Below are 16,482 nucleotides of genomic sequence, written 5' to 3' on the forward strand. Positions count from 1 at the left end.
TGATGATCTGACAAAACTGTCACCAAACATTGGTCTTAACTATGAAGAAAAAAGAGATGTGAAGATCCTTAGAGATTCACTACTCGCTTCAATTCTTTCTGATTCAGTTTTTGACATGTTAGCGTACCCAGACTGACAAATACTAACAACAACATAAATGACTTAAAGTTAGTTTCTGCTTTCTGAGTTTGGTACAAGAGTTACTCTGTGTATTGGAAGAGTATCATGAGATAGCAAGTATTTAAAACCAAAATCAAATCAAACAAAACAGACATATTTCAATTTAAAGCAAACTAAAAATGCAGTTCAGTATGTTTCTGCTAGTCCATCATATCACTAGTCCATCATCAGTAATTTTTGAACATTAATCAGTGAAAATCATGAAGGTTAATTGACAGATTTACCACAACTCTAAACACATTTGAAGGGGAAACTACATCCTTAACTTTCATTATCATAGAGTCACAGTATGGTTTGGGTTGGAGGGAACCTAACTACCATCTAGTTCAACCCTCTGCCATGAGCAGGAACACCTTCCACTAGCCATCCAAAGATTCATTCAGCCTGGCCTTGAACATTTCCAAGGATGGGGCATCACCAGCCTCTCTAGACAACTTGTTCCAATTCACAGAAAGAACTTCTTCCTCATATCTGATCAAAATCTATTGTCTTTCAGTTTAAAGCCATAATATCTAAGCTCAGAAGAAAAGGCTATTTATACAACTAAAAATGGGCTGTAAATACATTATCTTTCCTCCTAGGTAAATGACAAGATGGTAATCTCTATGGCAATCACACAGTTGTAGAAGTAAAGTATTGCAAGCTTCATGTGATTCATACAGCTTCTCAGATAAATATTAACTCCCGACCAGTAAACTTCACAGATCCCAGTCTATGGCCTGGATTACATGCCAAAATAGCCAATGATGCAGACTGGCATGAAGCAGGGACTGTAAGTAATGAAGAAGAGTTTCTTAAGGAACCTAGTAGCTCCATGATGATGCTAACTGTACAGCTTTTCCATGAAACACACATCACTAGATGTGATACATGAAGTAGGGTCAGCTGTCACTGTGCACTAGAAGTTTCCCAATCTCTTGTTCCTCTGAAGTAAAGAGTCTCCTCAGATTATCAATTTCTTTTACATGAGTTTTGCAATATCTTTTTTTTTCATTTGCTGTTAAAAATCATATACAGGAACTTTAACCTCACTCTTATAGTTTAGCCAAAAACTGTGGGTGTTGATGCATTTGAAGAGAGAACATAGACCATTCTTCATTCAGATCTTAACTTACCTAAACCTTATTATGGGGGAAAAAAAAGAGATATAGATTGTCTTCTGCTTTAAAACACTATCATAGGATCATAGGATCATAGAATCATACAATAGTAGGGATTGGAAGGGACCTTTAGAGATCATCTAGTTCAACCCCCTGCTAAAAAACAGGTCCACCTAGATCAGATCGCACAGGAACATCTCTAGATTATCATATTTATTATTCTATATACAAAATGCTTACATTTCCTCATTAGCATGCATTGCTCAAAGATTATTTTCTCATTGGTTTCAGTTCTCATTTATGCATTCTGCAACAAAATCAAAAAAAGATACAAGAGACAAATTTGTTTGTTTAAATTCATTCTATCTACAGACTGTGAATTGCTGATATATTATGTACTCCATATTGTGAAAATAACTCTGGTCACATGTTATATATCCCCAGTTATTTGTTATAGAAAAAAATAAACTAATAGGAACACATCTCAAAAAATTATACATGGAAATTAAAAATAAAAAAGGATTTACCAATACAACGTCAATTCAGAAAAGCTACAGTACCCTTTGTGAAGGAAATTGAGTTCATCTATAACCTTTAACACACAGACCAACCACTATAAACCAATAAGCCTGAATTCAACTGGTGCTTCTTTTGCTACCATTTCAAGTAAAGTCCATACATATGATTTATCTCACCTAATTTTGGATGTATACAGTGTAAATTTCTACATTTGAGCTAATCTCTCCAAGATCCCTTCATTGGCAAAGGTTTCAGTTACCCTGAGGCATTATTCATCTGACCCATGCTATAAATCTACTATACAGTGAGATGAATCATGCCTGAGAAACACTGAATTTCAATTCGTTGATTAAAGAGATACAAAGGGTAGCTTTCACAACAGTAGGTCATATTAATCACATTCTGTACATATGCACAAAAGAAACCCATCCTAGATAAGATCTGTAAAAGGAACAAATAATCTGAGATGCATCTATTGTGGGTGATTGGTCAGGAGATCTGGATCAGGGCTGATTGTCAAAGAGTTTTAGTGCTCATTGACTAATATTCTAATTTCTTGAAAACTGATTTCCAGAGCTTAAGAGCATAAGGTCTTGAGCAAGCTGTTTGACCCTTCTTTGAGCAGGAGAGTGTAGCAGATAAGGTACAGGGAACGCTTCCAACTTAAACTACTCTATGATTTCATGAAATATCCCAGGTCTGGATCCACTAAGTCGAATGTTGATAATGACCTGTCTCTTCTGGAAACCTTTTTCTGTAACTCTTGTTTATTGTATAAGTAAGGTTTTTTGTGGCTTGGTGTGTTTAGAAGTGGATATTGAGTTAAAAATATATATTCTTGTCTAATATTATCATGACAATTAGAAAGTCTTTCTAAATATATTGGAAGTTCCAAATGAAGATGAGCTTCATATCTAATCTCTCTCATCTACGTAACACTGTAAAACAGCAGACAGTCTTTGTTAGCACTATCTCATTCTGTAATTTAAATGCAGATCCATTTTTTTCCTTTTTTCCAAAAAGTAAAAGTTTCAGTAGGCAGAAAAAAAAGACGGGGAAAAAAAAGGGAAAAAAAAGAAGAATGACTGATTCTTTTTTTCTTTTTCCTTATGAGAAACCTTTTAATAACTCAACTAGATTCAAAGACTTTCACACTCAGGATAAAAACCGTGACACTTACTCCTTACTAGTGAGGTATATTAATAGTAGATTCAGGGACTTAAGGCCCTCAGGAGTTACGCTATAAATGTCAGGGACTGTTGTCAGAGAGTTAAAGGTTTGTTTCACACAAGCTATGGTAACTGAATCTTGTTTTCTGTCATGTTGTAGAGGTCCAAACATACATTCACTTGTTAATGTACAGTGAAGAAGAACTTAAATATGTCTTTTAATATGTATCTTAAGAGTATTAATACTGGATATGTATGAAAATATAACTTTAATAACCTTGGCACCAGTGTCTCCTCACTCTCAAACAACATTTATGGACTTGTCCTGTTTATTTTGCTACCTAAAATAGTATAAAGAATATAGAATTAAAGGAATTTGAAATAGAAAGATCAGGTAAAAAACAATTTCCTTATAGGATCATTTGCACTAGAGATGCTGTTCCCAAATGCCTTCAGAAAGGCCACTTCTTGGCTATTACATTTGCAATTCTGCTGAGTTGCTACAAAGAAATGTAGTATATCACCACTTTCCTGAACTCTAGTGTTGTAGCTGATTGTGGGTCAATGCACTCACACAGCCAAATCGTTATAAAATCAGGCTAAAATTTATATTATGCAAATAAGCTTACTAGCCCATGTTAAATTACAGCTATGGTATGTTGCACAATAAACCACTCTACAGTGACTTTCTATGGACTTTTTAATTTTCAATTCTTACAGTAAGCCAAAACTAAGCAGAAATAATTCACCACTTGAAATTTAACTACTCATTTTCAAGGATCAAAAACTACTTCTCAGTACTGGAGTACAGAGATTAACTTTATTCTATACAGTTAAAATGAAATCATATTATCTAAACCCCTTGGATTACCTGCATTTAAATTTCTCATCACAGTTCTTTAAAATGTCTTGTTAGCAAAATTGTCCAATTATACTGAACATCCAGGTATCTTACATTGGAATGCATATAGATTGACTTTAGCTTTAAAGTGAAAATGTAAGCAAGTCCATTGCAGTGAAATGTGTTAAAACTAAAGGGGTGTTATGTCCATTCTCTGAGTCAAACCTGATTTTGATCTGAGACAAAAATTGTTCAAATCAGAAAGTAGTCATAAATCTTTTTTGAAGTTCATAATTTGTCTCTGAATCTCATGTTGTTTGTTTGTTTGTCAAAAAGTCTAAACAGTCTTTAAACTTAGCATACACAAATTTTGCAATATGCCAGAACTTCCACTGAAGGAAACAAATATTTCTGGTTGTTACTGAAAGATAAAATAAAAAGAAAGACAAACTGATGTGATTGTTTTTTTCTTTCCTGGAAAGAAAAGCAAGGAAATCCTTGGGGTTCATGGATCTTGTCAATCAGCAGAATATGAAAAATTGTGAATAAAGGACAAAGTTAACCTTCCCCTTCCCTCTTTTTTTTTGTTATTTTATTTTGTTTTAGAACCGTAACAAATGCCATACATTTTCTTTTTCTGCCCTTTACTTCCCTCTACTTTGTGGAAATGTATTGCAATGCTGTTAATCTTATTATTCCCAGAGTCTCAAGGAAATATATTTTCTGTGTGTTCATTGAGGAATACTTTAATGTTGGGGTTGAGTCACTGGAGAAGAAGGTTCTTTACAGACTACATTTTTGCGTTTGAGGACATTATGGTTGCTACGTGACATTGTTTTCTTACAGAGTTGTAAAATCTATTGAACTCCATTCTCTACTCAGGCATGCTCATGTATAAGGGAAGGAAAATCCATATACATCATTGAAATAAAAAGTAAGTGATGGCCAAATTCAACCTGTGTGCTTAACTTGTGGAAAGAGTTATGACTCAGTAGAACAGTAAAACTACTGTTAGATGATTTTTTTTGTTCTTATAGTACAGGGTTCTAGTAATCTTGCCCTTAGATATAAGGCAGTAAAATTGCAGCTGTAGAATGAAAGCAATCAATCCTTTCAGAGTATTCATCATGGTTAAATGTCTAAAGGTGTTACATGATTCTGCCACGAAGCCACTGAATCATTTCAGGCAAAAATAAATCAGTATTTGAAAGCAAATGCAATAGATGACAATAAGAGACAGACATCACATATTTGGTGAAATGCATGTCCAATTGAACTTCTACTTAGTATTAGCCACATATGCTGGTTTTGGCTGGGACAGAGTGAATTTTCTTCATAGTACCTAATATGGGGCTATATTTTAGATTTGTGCTGAAACTAGTTGAGAAAGCAGAGAAGTATTTTATATTGCTGAGCGGTGTTTATACAGAAGTCAAATCACTTTTTCTACTTCTCGAACCATTCCACCAGCAAGTAGGTGGGGGATGAACTAGCAGTTGGGAGGAAACATAGCTGGGAAAACTGATTCTAGCTTCCCGAAGGGACATTCCATACCATATGACACCATACTAGCATATAAAGCTTGGGAGGAATAGAAAGAAGAGAATGAATGCTTGAAGTTAAGGTTTTGTCTTCTTAAGTAACCATTATCCATGATGGAGCCCTGCTTTCCTCGAGATGGATGAACATCTACCTGCCCATAAGAAGTGGTGAATGAATTCTGTGTTTTTCTTTGCTTGCATGCACAGCTTTTGCTTATCTCCCTCATCCTGACATAGAGTAAGTGAAGGAATGGTTGTGTGGTGTTTAGCTGCTGGCTAGGATTAAGTCAGAACACTAAAAACCCAAAAAATCCTACTTAAAACATAGAATGTATCATTTTGAAAGTCAGATGGGAATGATTTTGTCTCATTCTACTATTTTATCTAATTCTACATCAGGCAATGTCTCACATAGACATGTGATGTCCATGAACAATGAGTTGAAAGGGACAAACACTCCAGTATGACATTTCTTTTGATACAAGTGTGCATATTGAAGACATATTTCACTCCTCATACCTCTTCATTTTCTTTTAAGTCACAACTACTTGAGAAATCTAACCTCTAGATAGTTAGTTGTGTGACAAATCCAACACACAGTCAAAGCGAATATTACTTTCTCTCTAAAACCAAAAAACTATCTGCAAAGGTTGAGTAAGAATTCATCAAAATCAGTCCATTTTCATCAACCTACTGCTGTAAAATTCACAAAATCTCTTGGTATGTCAAAACTACAAAATTCCTCTATTATCATACAAATACAATTGAAATGTGTTGAGGTTTTTTTAAAACTATTGCAAATGTGCAGACTATTAAAGAACATGTCAGGCTTTGGTGAGGCTGTACCTCAAGTACAGTTTAGGCCCCTGTCTACAAGAAGGGCAAGGAGAGGATCCAGAGGCAGTCTATCAAGCTAGGAAAGGATTTGAAGCACGTCCCCTATGAGGAAGGGCTGAGGGATCTGCGGCTGTTGAGCCTGAAGAAAAGAAGGCTCACGGAAGTGTAGTGAGGCAAGTGTAGGTCTGTTTTCCCTAGTAACAAGAAATAGAACAAGAGGAAACAGCCTCAAGTTGCAGCAGGGGAGGTTCAGGCTGGATGTGAGGAGGAATTTCTTTGCTGACAGGGTTGTGAGGCATTGGCAGGGGCTGCCCAGGGAGGTGCTGGAGTCACTGTCCCTGGAGGGGTTTCAAAGATGGGTGGATGTTGCACTAAGGGAAATGGTCTAGTGGTTGATAGGGCTGGGAGAAATGCTGTACTCCATGAGCTTAAAGGGCTCTTCCAGCTGAAACAATTCTATGATTCTATGATTCTAGGCCTTAAATCTACTTACCATTCACAAGGTTTTATATTTTTTTCTTATTGTTCCCATTCTTATTCTGAGAGGAAAAAAAAAATCTTCTGGAGAGTGAGATCAAAGCTGTGACACTCTTAGTTGGTGGCTTGTGGTTCAGGCAGCTGCAGCCAGGAGGCTGCGGTGCTCTAAGGGGTCTGTGGGCTGTCAAAGCACAGTGACATGGGGCCATTAGACCCTGAGGGAAATCAGGGTGCCAGTGGGGGAAAGTGTCAGTGCAGAGGGGGAGTGGAGGTGGCCCCCATCCGGCTGGTGAGCTGGCCCAAGTAGGCATGGTTATGAGAAGTGTCACACATATCCCAAAGCCGCTGCTGCTTGATAGACTACATATTTTTAATATCTCTTGATGATAAATGAACTGTGTGTAATGTGGGCCTGGTAACTAAAATCAGCATCCTCTCATCACTGTTTTTGTCAGATTACATAGTTCAGAGCCTCCCTGACAGTCAGTCATCCTTATCCATCCTGTGGTTAAGAGGCCAGCAGCCATCACATGCTAATCACAGAACCTCTCACAGTTGACAGTGTCTCTTTTCCTGTCGCTTATTCCCTGCTTGCCACAAATATTTTCTTTGCCACGTTTCTATTTTGTTGGATGGCAGTTTACAGCTCAGACTCTGCCTCCACACATAGCGTAGCAGGGGACAAGGGACACTCCGTGGTGTCTGCACTTTGTAACCAACACAAAGAGCAGATGTCTTAGACTCACAAACACACATCGCACACTACAGCTCCATCAAGCAGTTAAATGAGGCCTTCATTTTTGCATGACAATAGGAGGCCTGGACCCTGCAGCTGCTGTATAAAATATGATAAAAACCTTGGAAATCAAAAGGCAAAAGATGTAAAGTAGATTGAGCCTTTGACAATTTTAATTTTGTTGCTCTGTGTACTTCAGGGGGCTGTCTTTAGGTTTAAAATTAAATAAAACAGAAAAGAAAACAAACAGAAACAGAAGGAAAAAAAACCTTCCTCCTGCTATGTCTGTACTCAGGAATATTCCTTCAGCGAAATATGATGCAAACCGGTGTGTGTGTGTCTGTGTGTTTGTGCATTCATTCACATGCATATCCATAAGATGAGTTTTTCTATACCTTTGCTGACTACCTCACAATTGTATTGCAGATAATGTGGGCTGCTTATGAATACCTCAGATGTCAAGGGCTTCAAAGAAATATTCCTGGTTATGCCATGCACTTTATCAACATGTGTTTCCAACAAAAGCTGTCCTCATTAAAAGAAGACGAACATCTAATCCTTTGCTTTTCTTCAGTTTCTTATTGTTTCCAGTGTTACAGAAAGGATGGGAAGCCTGCTATTTTTCAGACATTTGCATTTTATATTTAGCCTCGCTCTCAAGGACACTGCTTTTAACTCCACATTTGTAACTTCATTAGGAGAAGCCGTCTGAACATCGTACTGACATGTATAACTTTAAAATACTTAAAAGTATTACAAGCTGAAACTAAAGGTTCAGGAGCTCCATATTAAGTAAAGATTTATCAGTACTATTAACAGATTAGCATGTTTAGGGAAGGAATGTAGTCCCTGTGGACTGTGTGGGCATAAGTGGAGCAAGTTAAAGTTCTATTTCCTTGGAAAGAAGATTATGACCTCCATGTTCTGAGTGCAACAGAAGGGTTTTTTCCATGGATATAAGAACCTCACCTGTTTATAGCAAATTGAGCATAGAAAGGAAAAGATGTCTGTTTATTTGCTGAAACAGTATAATGTGCTCTGAAAACACATTTTCAAGGTATGGACAAGATGGACTAGACATCCAGGGTCTTTCTAGAAGGATGTCCCACAGCTTTATATGGGGGAATGAACTTCTGAAGGCAAGTGGTAACTGGATTAATGTGAAAGAAGTTGAAGAATGCAGAAATCAGGCCAGAAAAGTCTCTCTATTACTGCAATTGTAAATCTCTTTTCAACCACACAACTCTAAAGGTGAGAAGCCTGTGGAAGGAGCATGATTAACCCATGCAGTTTCTAGCAGCAAGAAAACAAACAAACAGCCCCTGAGGGTTTTCCTGTCTGTATAGAAAAGGCAGTAACATGAGATAAATTTGGCTTTCTTGGCTTTTCCAAATGTCATCTGGAAATACATTCACATACAAGCCCAAGCAAAAGTTGGCTATCAAGTCCTGTTAATCAAGATGGGATCAGCATCCATATGTGTTAGAAAATTATGGCAGCTATGTTGCAAACAGGCAACACACAGAAAAGTAGCTACATTATGAAATTCAGATGTATTATTTCTACCACTGGAGGGCTCTCATATTTTTCCATTAATTTCACAAGAAGGTATTAAGATTTGGAAAAAAAACCTCACATAGAGTATATGACAAGCAAAATGTGTTTTGATCATCTAAACATGGGTGCAGGCTCACAACAAGGATTTTTTAATGGACTTTTCTTTCAAAAACAAAACAGATATGATTTTAACAGCAACAATATCTCTAGATACCATATGTCATATGACAATTAGAGGATGGTTTACAAAGAAAAATGGGATTATTTACCATGGTTATATAGGGAGAAATGAGGGAAAGTAAGTGATTTTACTAAAGATGCCAGTGAGGCCAGCAAATCTCAGCTTTGGTCCCCTTGATTTTGTTCCCTTTATGTTAGAATCATTTGGACATTACAAAACAGGGACGTGAGATGCCTATTGGTCTGTGTTACCTGCACAGTCTTCATCACTTGAGAGACTACATGCTTTAAACAACTCCAGTGTATTTATCCTTATGAAGTGTTGCAACACAAGGAGTTTCTGTCTATGTTAAGATACCTCGGGTCTTCCAAGCTTTAAGCTGTGATTATTATCACCAGACTTTTCCTAAATATGCTGTTTTAAATGACTTTTATCTGGCCTCTTGCTAGCAGTTATTGTTCTTCTTTACAACAATTTGAGTAATGAAAGTAAAGTTATCACACAATCCAGAACATCTAAATCACAAAAGGCTGAAATTTTATTGAGTGAATATGATTGTAAGAGAAGCCTTCAGTTGTGGTGATTCAACTGGCTGGCTGTTTAAATGCCATGATATTTATCATTGCTATCAAAACTGTCAATAGATATCAGGTTTTATTATTTATGCTTAAATATAACTTTAAGATACTTGCCACTGCCTGAAAGCAGAATAAGCAAGCTGTTTAGCTTGTCCAGTGTATGTCTTTAAGTACTAATGTATCTGACTGGAATAGTATCTTTAAGAACTCTGCCTTTTCTGGTGGTTTAGCTCCTCTTGGCATTTAAATCCAAACCAAACAAATATCCATCCACTTGCCAGCCTGACACTCGCAAGTATTTGAAGTGCTTGGATACCCAGAGAAGGGTTTTAATACATGACAGACCAGGAGATTCTGTAGCACAAGTGCTGCCAACGTTGCTGTACCAGGAACGTGCCAAGAAGACATAAGCTGTCACTAAAAATATAGCTTCTAACACCTTTGAAATTATTTAGCCTTTTTGAAGCAGATGAGAATATTAGTGGAATGGTGGGAGGTAGATCTCTCTTAAATAAATTCTGGAAATGAAACAACCCTCCAAGAATCCTTCTCTGAGAGTGAGGAATATATCAAATATGAGATGGCAAGCTAGAGATCAAAATTAAACCCAAAAAGGTTGCTCTGGGAGGCAGTAACAGAGCACACAAGATTTATTTCTTGACATGAGAGTTCAAATTGTGCTATATGTAGCTAACATGTTAGAATGACAGAGTTTGCCATTCTCTTTTGTTATAAAAATACATGAGAGCACATGGTCACACAATATGGTTTTGTTTCTTTATTCAAAGAGTGAGGAAATTGAGAATAGCAAATTCTTTTGAGAAATCATAGCATACTAACAAAAACAGCTTTTGCAATCCAGTGTTTGTGAAGGACAATCTTACCTGATTTGGAATGAATCCAGTCTATTCTCCTGCAATTACAAAAAAAAGGACTTACATTGAAACCTAAACCTAGCAGTGCAAGCTAGAGCACAATATGTAACTTTCTCTTGAATTAGGTGTCCTTATCACAGTGCTTATAGCTTATCCTGGTTTTCTTTCTGCCCAAAATGTCTCAGATATTTGACAAGTAGGATCTGGCTGGAAGTCAGCTGCTCTAGTGACTGTCTCTCCAGCTTTTCATTGCCAAGAGGAATTCTAATACCTCAAGAAGGAATCCATAAGAAATTTATCAACAGAATATTCTCAGCATTAGATCCCAGTCTTCTAAACTGCACTCTCACAATTCCCCAGAATTTCAAGTTGTATTCACAGTCCTCCTCATTATACAGAAAAGTCATTTCTGTGACCAGGATTTTCATATTAGTCAGTTGGCTTTTTTCTGTCATCTAGTACCACTAGCCTCCTTGTCACTGTTCATTCTAGTCTCGGGGGTGGATATGACTGCATAAAAGTCTCTTCAGTTTCAGAACACCTACTTCTCCAATAATAAATGTCAGATACACTATTAAAACTACTGGAGGGAGTTAATAGTAAAGCTGTACACTGCTATACACTGCAAAGCCCACAATTAGAAAAAGGTATATAGCCCATTGTATCTTCAAATCATTAAACTATATTTAGGACAAAAGTAAAATTACCATGGGAAAAACATTACAGCTCAATGGATTTTTGAGTAATTTATCTTATTATTTTATCCACAGATTGGTTTGTTACATTTTTGATGAGTCATCATCAAAATCTCAGCTATTTTAGAACTCTGTTTAGGAGGATTGTTTCATATTTTTCATTTCTCTTCACTAAGCACTTGACATTTCTTATGAACTTGATGTTATCACATTTTGTCTATCTTACTGCATCTTCTTCAGAGATCTAGGAGGACAATATTTCTGCCTTTCATGGGTACAGGAAAATCTGACACATTTGAAGCTGAGTGTTAACAAATGTTTGTGGCCAAAATGTTTATGTTCTGCAACAAAATTTGGTTTCTGTATATTTCCTCATTTTGTTTCTTTAACTCTAGAATTAATGTGGTAAAAATCTGGGGGAAGAAGAGATACACAATCTGAGTAAGTTTTGGCTCTAGAAAGCATATATTCTAATACAAACTGAGTTATAGAGATTTTAAGATGTTGGATTTTACAATAGTCCCTATAGCACAAAAATAGATGATACAAAATTTTGTTGAATTAGTTTTTACCTCGCAAGGATGAGTGGTGGGTTACCTAGTAACTGTTCTCAGAATATACAAACAAATATCAGGGATTTGCAAGTTTGCTTCATCAAGGCTGAGCCTTCTTTAGTAACCTCTGAAGAAGATAGAGACCAATGATTACATGGAGTTTATCAGGTAGTAGATGGACTGAGGAAGGGTAGGCTTCTGATTATTTTGGGAATCAAAAGAATAATTTAGGCCAAAATGCAAGATAATGACTGTATTGAATCCTGGTTGTAGCTATTAATATATATGTGTATTTTTAGCCTCATGGACAGAGTTTCTAGAATTATAGAATTATTACAGTTGGACAAGACCTTTAAGATCCTCTAGTCCAACCACTAACCTAACACTGCCAAGCCCATAACTAAACTAAACAACATCCCTCAGTACCTGATCTGTGTGTCTTTTGAATGTCTCTAGGGATGGTGACTCCATCATCTCCCTAGGCAGCTTGTTTTAATGCTTAACTACCCTCTGAGTGAAAAACTTCTTCCTAATGTCCAATCCTTTTTGTTGATCTGGGATTTCCTCATTGTTTTGGATTTTTGAACCAATGAGCAGAAGGAAAGCTCACTATATTTAAAATAGAATACTTATACAGTAGTGGTATGCCCAGTGAAAAAATGAATTAATTTATGTCAAAAGTTTTTCTCTTATGTGAATTATGTGTGTATCAGCTTTGTTCATTGTCTTCAAACTCTAAACTATGAATATTAAATTGCCTATGTATTATTCCACAGGAATAACCTGTGATGTCCCTTAAGATGAAAGACTGAGGGAGCTGGGGCTTTTTAGCTTGCAGGAGACTAAGGGGTGATCCCATTAATATTTACAAATACATAAAGAGCGGGTGTCAGGAGGATGGAACCAGGCTGTTCCCACTGATGTTCAATGATAAGACAAGTGGCAATGGGTACAAGCTGGAATATAAGAGATTCCAAAGAAATACAAGGAAGAATTTCTTCAGGGTAAGGGAGCATTGGAATGGGCTGCCCAGATGGGCTGTGGAATCTCCTTCTCTGGAGACATTCAAACCCACCTGGATGAGTTCCTGTGTGACCTACTCTAAGTGGTCCTACTCTGGCAGGGAGGTTGCACTGGATGATTTTTTCAAGGTCCCTTCCAGCCCTTGAGATTCTGGGATTGCAAGCACACAGAGTAACAATTATATATATTATCTCTGTCCATTGTTTGTTGTGGAAGATGCTAATAATTTCTTGGATATTTTGGGGTGTTATTTGGAGGTGTTTTTTTTTTTTTTATTATAAAGTGTATTCTATTTTATAACTCAGAAAAAATATCTTTCCACTGAATTCACTGTATCATCACATCATACAATGAGAAAAAGCAAGTTGAGAGTAAGACAAATCAGTAATGCCAAGTATGCTTATAAACCTTGGTATGATTTTATTTGTACTAATAGAAAAATAAATAAAAACATTATATGAACAACCTATGTCAGCTTTTCAGCATACTTCCATGGAATTATTCAAGAGCTCTGTGATCAGCAAGGTCTGTGGTGCCCAAGGCAAGTGTCAGACAAAATAGAAAACCCAGCCACCAATAAATGGTCCTGAAAATACTTCTCACTTCCTTCTCGCTTCTTCAAAAAGTTGTTTGTTTTATTTCACAAGAAGCTTAAGCCAATAAATTTTGGTGTCTTCAGTGCCAGGTGGAAATAAAGTAAAACATTTTCAAGATAAAATATTCCACATTAAACACTTTTATCTGACTAGCTTTTCATTGGACACCACTCTCCTTTGGACATAACAGAAGAAATAAGCATTTCTAAGGTACAGTTGTTCCTTTTCTAATGTAGACACCTAAAACTGGCCAGTTAAATTGCACCCTTAGAATGACTATTTCTACTCATTCATAAGAGAATTCAAGAACAAATAAATGAGACAAAAACATTTCAGTTATAAGATCCTAAAGTTAGGTGAGATGAATTTGAATCTAAATGTCAAATCCCTTTTAGATTTGAGCTTTTTAATTCAGGAGATATTTAAAATTTCAAATCTCCTGCAAAACTGCTACCAAAATATAACTTATTTAAAAGATAAAATCACTCAAACAATGGCATATGGCAGGAGGAACACCTATTCCTGGAAGGTAGAAAGCACCTGGGAGACCACCTTATACAAAATGCTTCTTTGGGATTCACTAATTGGATCTTCTCCTGGATAGCTTTGCAGAGGGCAATAACATTCTGACTGACAAGATCATCTTTTGTGGGACCAGAGGTGTATGAAATATGAGTGTAAAATACAGTATCAAATCACAGCATCATAGAAATGTTTAGGTTGGAAGAGATCCCTAAGACTGTTAAGTCTAACTCAACAGTGCCATGTCTAGCACTAAACCAATACTCTACATACCACATCTATAGGTCTTTTAAATATCTCTGGAGATAGTAACTTAACCACTTCCCTGTACACGCTGTTCCAATGCCTGATAACTCTTTCAGTGTATTTTTTTCCTAATATCTAATCTAAACCTCTCCTGATGCAACTTGAGGCTGTTTCCTCTTGTCCTATTGCTTGTTATATGGGAGAAGAGACCAATAATCTTCCTTTATATCACCCTCCTTACACAGCTTGTCAAATCTCCTACTTTCCAGGAAATTTCCTTAAGGACCAAGAGTGTCCCAAGATAGTATTTGGTAACTCTTTATTAGTGCCTTTCCAATTGCAGCTGTTTCACTTGGTATAAAACTATGGAATCATCCCACAAATTCATAAATGAAGTGGCTAAACTACCTTTTTAAAGTACAGTGAATATACCTGGTAATGCTCTATGCTGACCTAAAGGCACAAAATATGTAAGCCTTGTCTCCACTTTGATAACTACCCACAGCAATACAGAGCTGTTTTTCTCCACCATATTTCTCTGACACAGTAAGCCTTTCTGTACAAATAAGAAAAGAGCTCAATGAGCTCCATATAAAGACAATTATGTAGAAATGAAAATCTCATGTTTTCATTTTTGCGGACTTAAGCATCTAATGTCATTAATAGCTCATGCCTACGAACCATAAGCAGAGGGAGATACATCCCTGCAGTCAGTCACAGTCATCTAGCACTCTTTGTGAGTATTTAGACAGCATATTGAATATACAATTAGGTGTTATTGCTGTTTTTCTGAACTGTTCAGAAGCCCAGCAAAGGGATGTAGTTGCAAACTTTGCTTAATTGGATTCACAATTGTGCAGATTCAGACGTGTGCCTTTCAATTAATTGATATATCATAGAGTTATAGAATGTTAGCGGTTGGGAAGGACCTTTAGAGATCATCTAGTCCAACTCCCCTGCAGGAGCAGGTCCATCTAGATCAGGTTGCAACGGAACATATCCATACAGCTCTTGAATACCTCCAAGGAAGAAAACTTGAACCAATACTGATGATGATGGCTAATACACTATGTCAATATAAAAAGCCCTCAATGAGTGGACACTAAAACCAATTCAGATGTTTAATATTTCCTAGTAGTTAGCTACACTATGTCAATATAAAAAGCCCTCAATGAGTGGACACTAAAACCAATTCAGATGTTTAATATTTCCTAGTAGTTAGCTTAGTTAGATGTTCATAGCATTTATTTTCACATATCTTGTAATTATGTAGAGTTCTCCGTGCATCAAGCTCAAGCATCTATCTTAGATCTCTGTCAGGCAAGGTAACCAAGCAAGTAAGTCATTTCAGTCTTGAGCTTTTCATTGTCTAAGTTCTTAATTTTTTTTTTTTTTCCTTTTTTCCCCCTCTCTCTTCCCAGTGGTCTAAATGTCTGAGTCATGTAGTCATCTAGAACAACATAGGTTTAGATTTAGCTCTCTAATGATGTAACTGGTTATCTATTGGATGAAGTGAAAGTGTTTCAATCAAGCATTGGCAAGCAGCTCTAATCTTATTGGTTTATCATTCACAGAAACTGACAAACATAACACCAGCACATTTTTCCTTTTCCTGGACCTCCCCACTACAGAAGAAGGAAAAAGAGGCTTACAGCAATAACTGTCCCTTCTGTGGTTTAACCATTGTTTCTTTAAAAGCTGATGTGTGACTCTTCATGGAGCTCTGTGTAGGAGAAAATCACAAACAGGTCTTGGAAAGCTGTGTGCCTTTAAAGCTCTCTTATTAGGCTAATACAGGAGTCATTGGTTCTCACGAAGACACATTCGCTTTTAATTAGCAAGATTGGACTCCTCAGGCAGAGTGACTATGTCTGGAAGGGTTCCTGACCTCCTAAGCATATACTTGGTATTTCAGAGTAATTTTTCATATGTAACTGCCAACACACAAATTGATACTACACCTATATTACCTCTAGTAACTCATCTTTTAATGTTTAAACCAGTTTGGCTATTCATTAACTGCTTTTAATCTAAGTAAAATGTCTCTATCTCTCTCTCATCACTAGCAACAGAGAGAAATAACATGACCAGTTCACTTATTTACTTTAGATGACTAAAGTTGAAAATAATGACTGTGGTAAAAAGTCATTAGTGCCACAATTCCTACATGAGAAAAAGAAAAGCTACAAATATGATACTAGCCTAGATCATTAGGAGTGTACATCCCTCCTACACTATATGAGCATATGGGAAGA

This window comes from Colius striatus, chromosome 2 (assembly GCF_028858725.1).
Source record: "Colius striatus isolate bColStr4 chromosome 2, bColStr4.1.hap1, whole genome shotgun sequence".
NCBI lineage: Eukaryota > Metazoa > Chordata > Aves > Coliiformes > Coliidae > Colius > Colius striatus.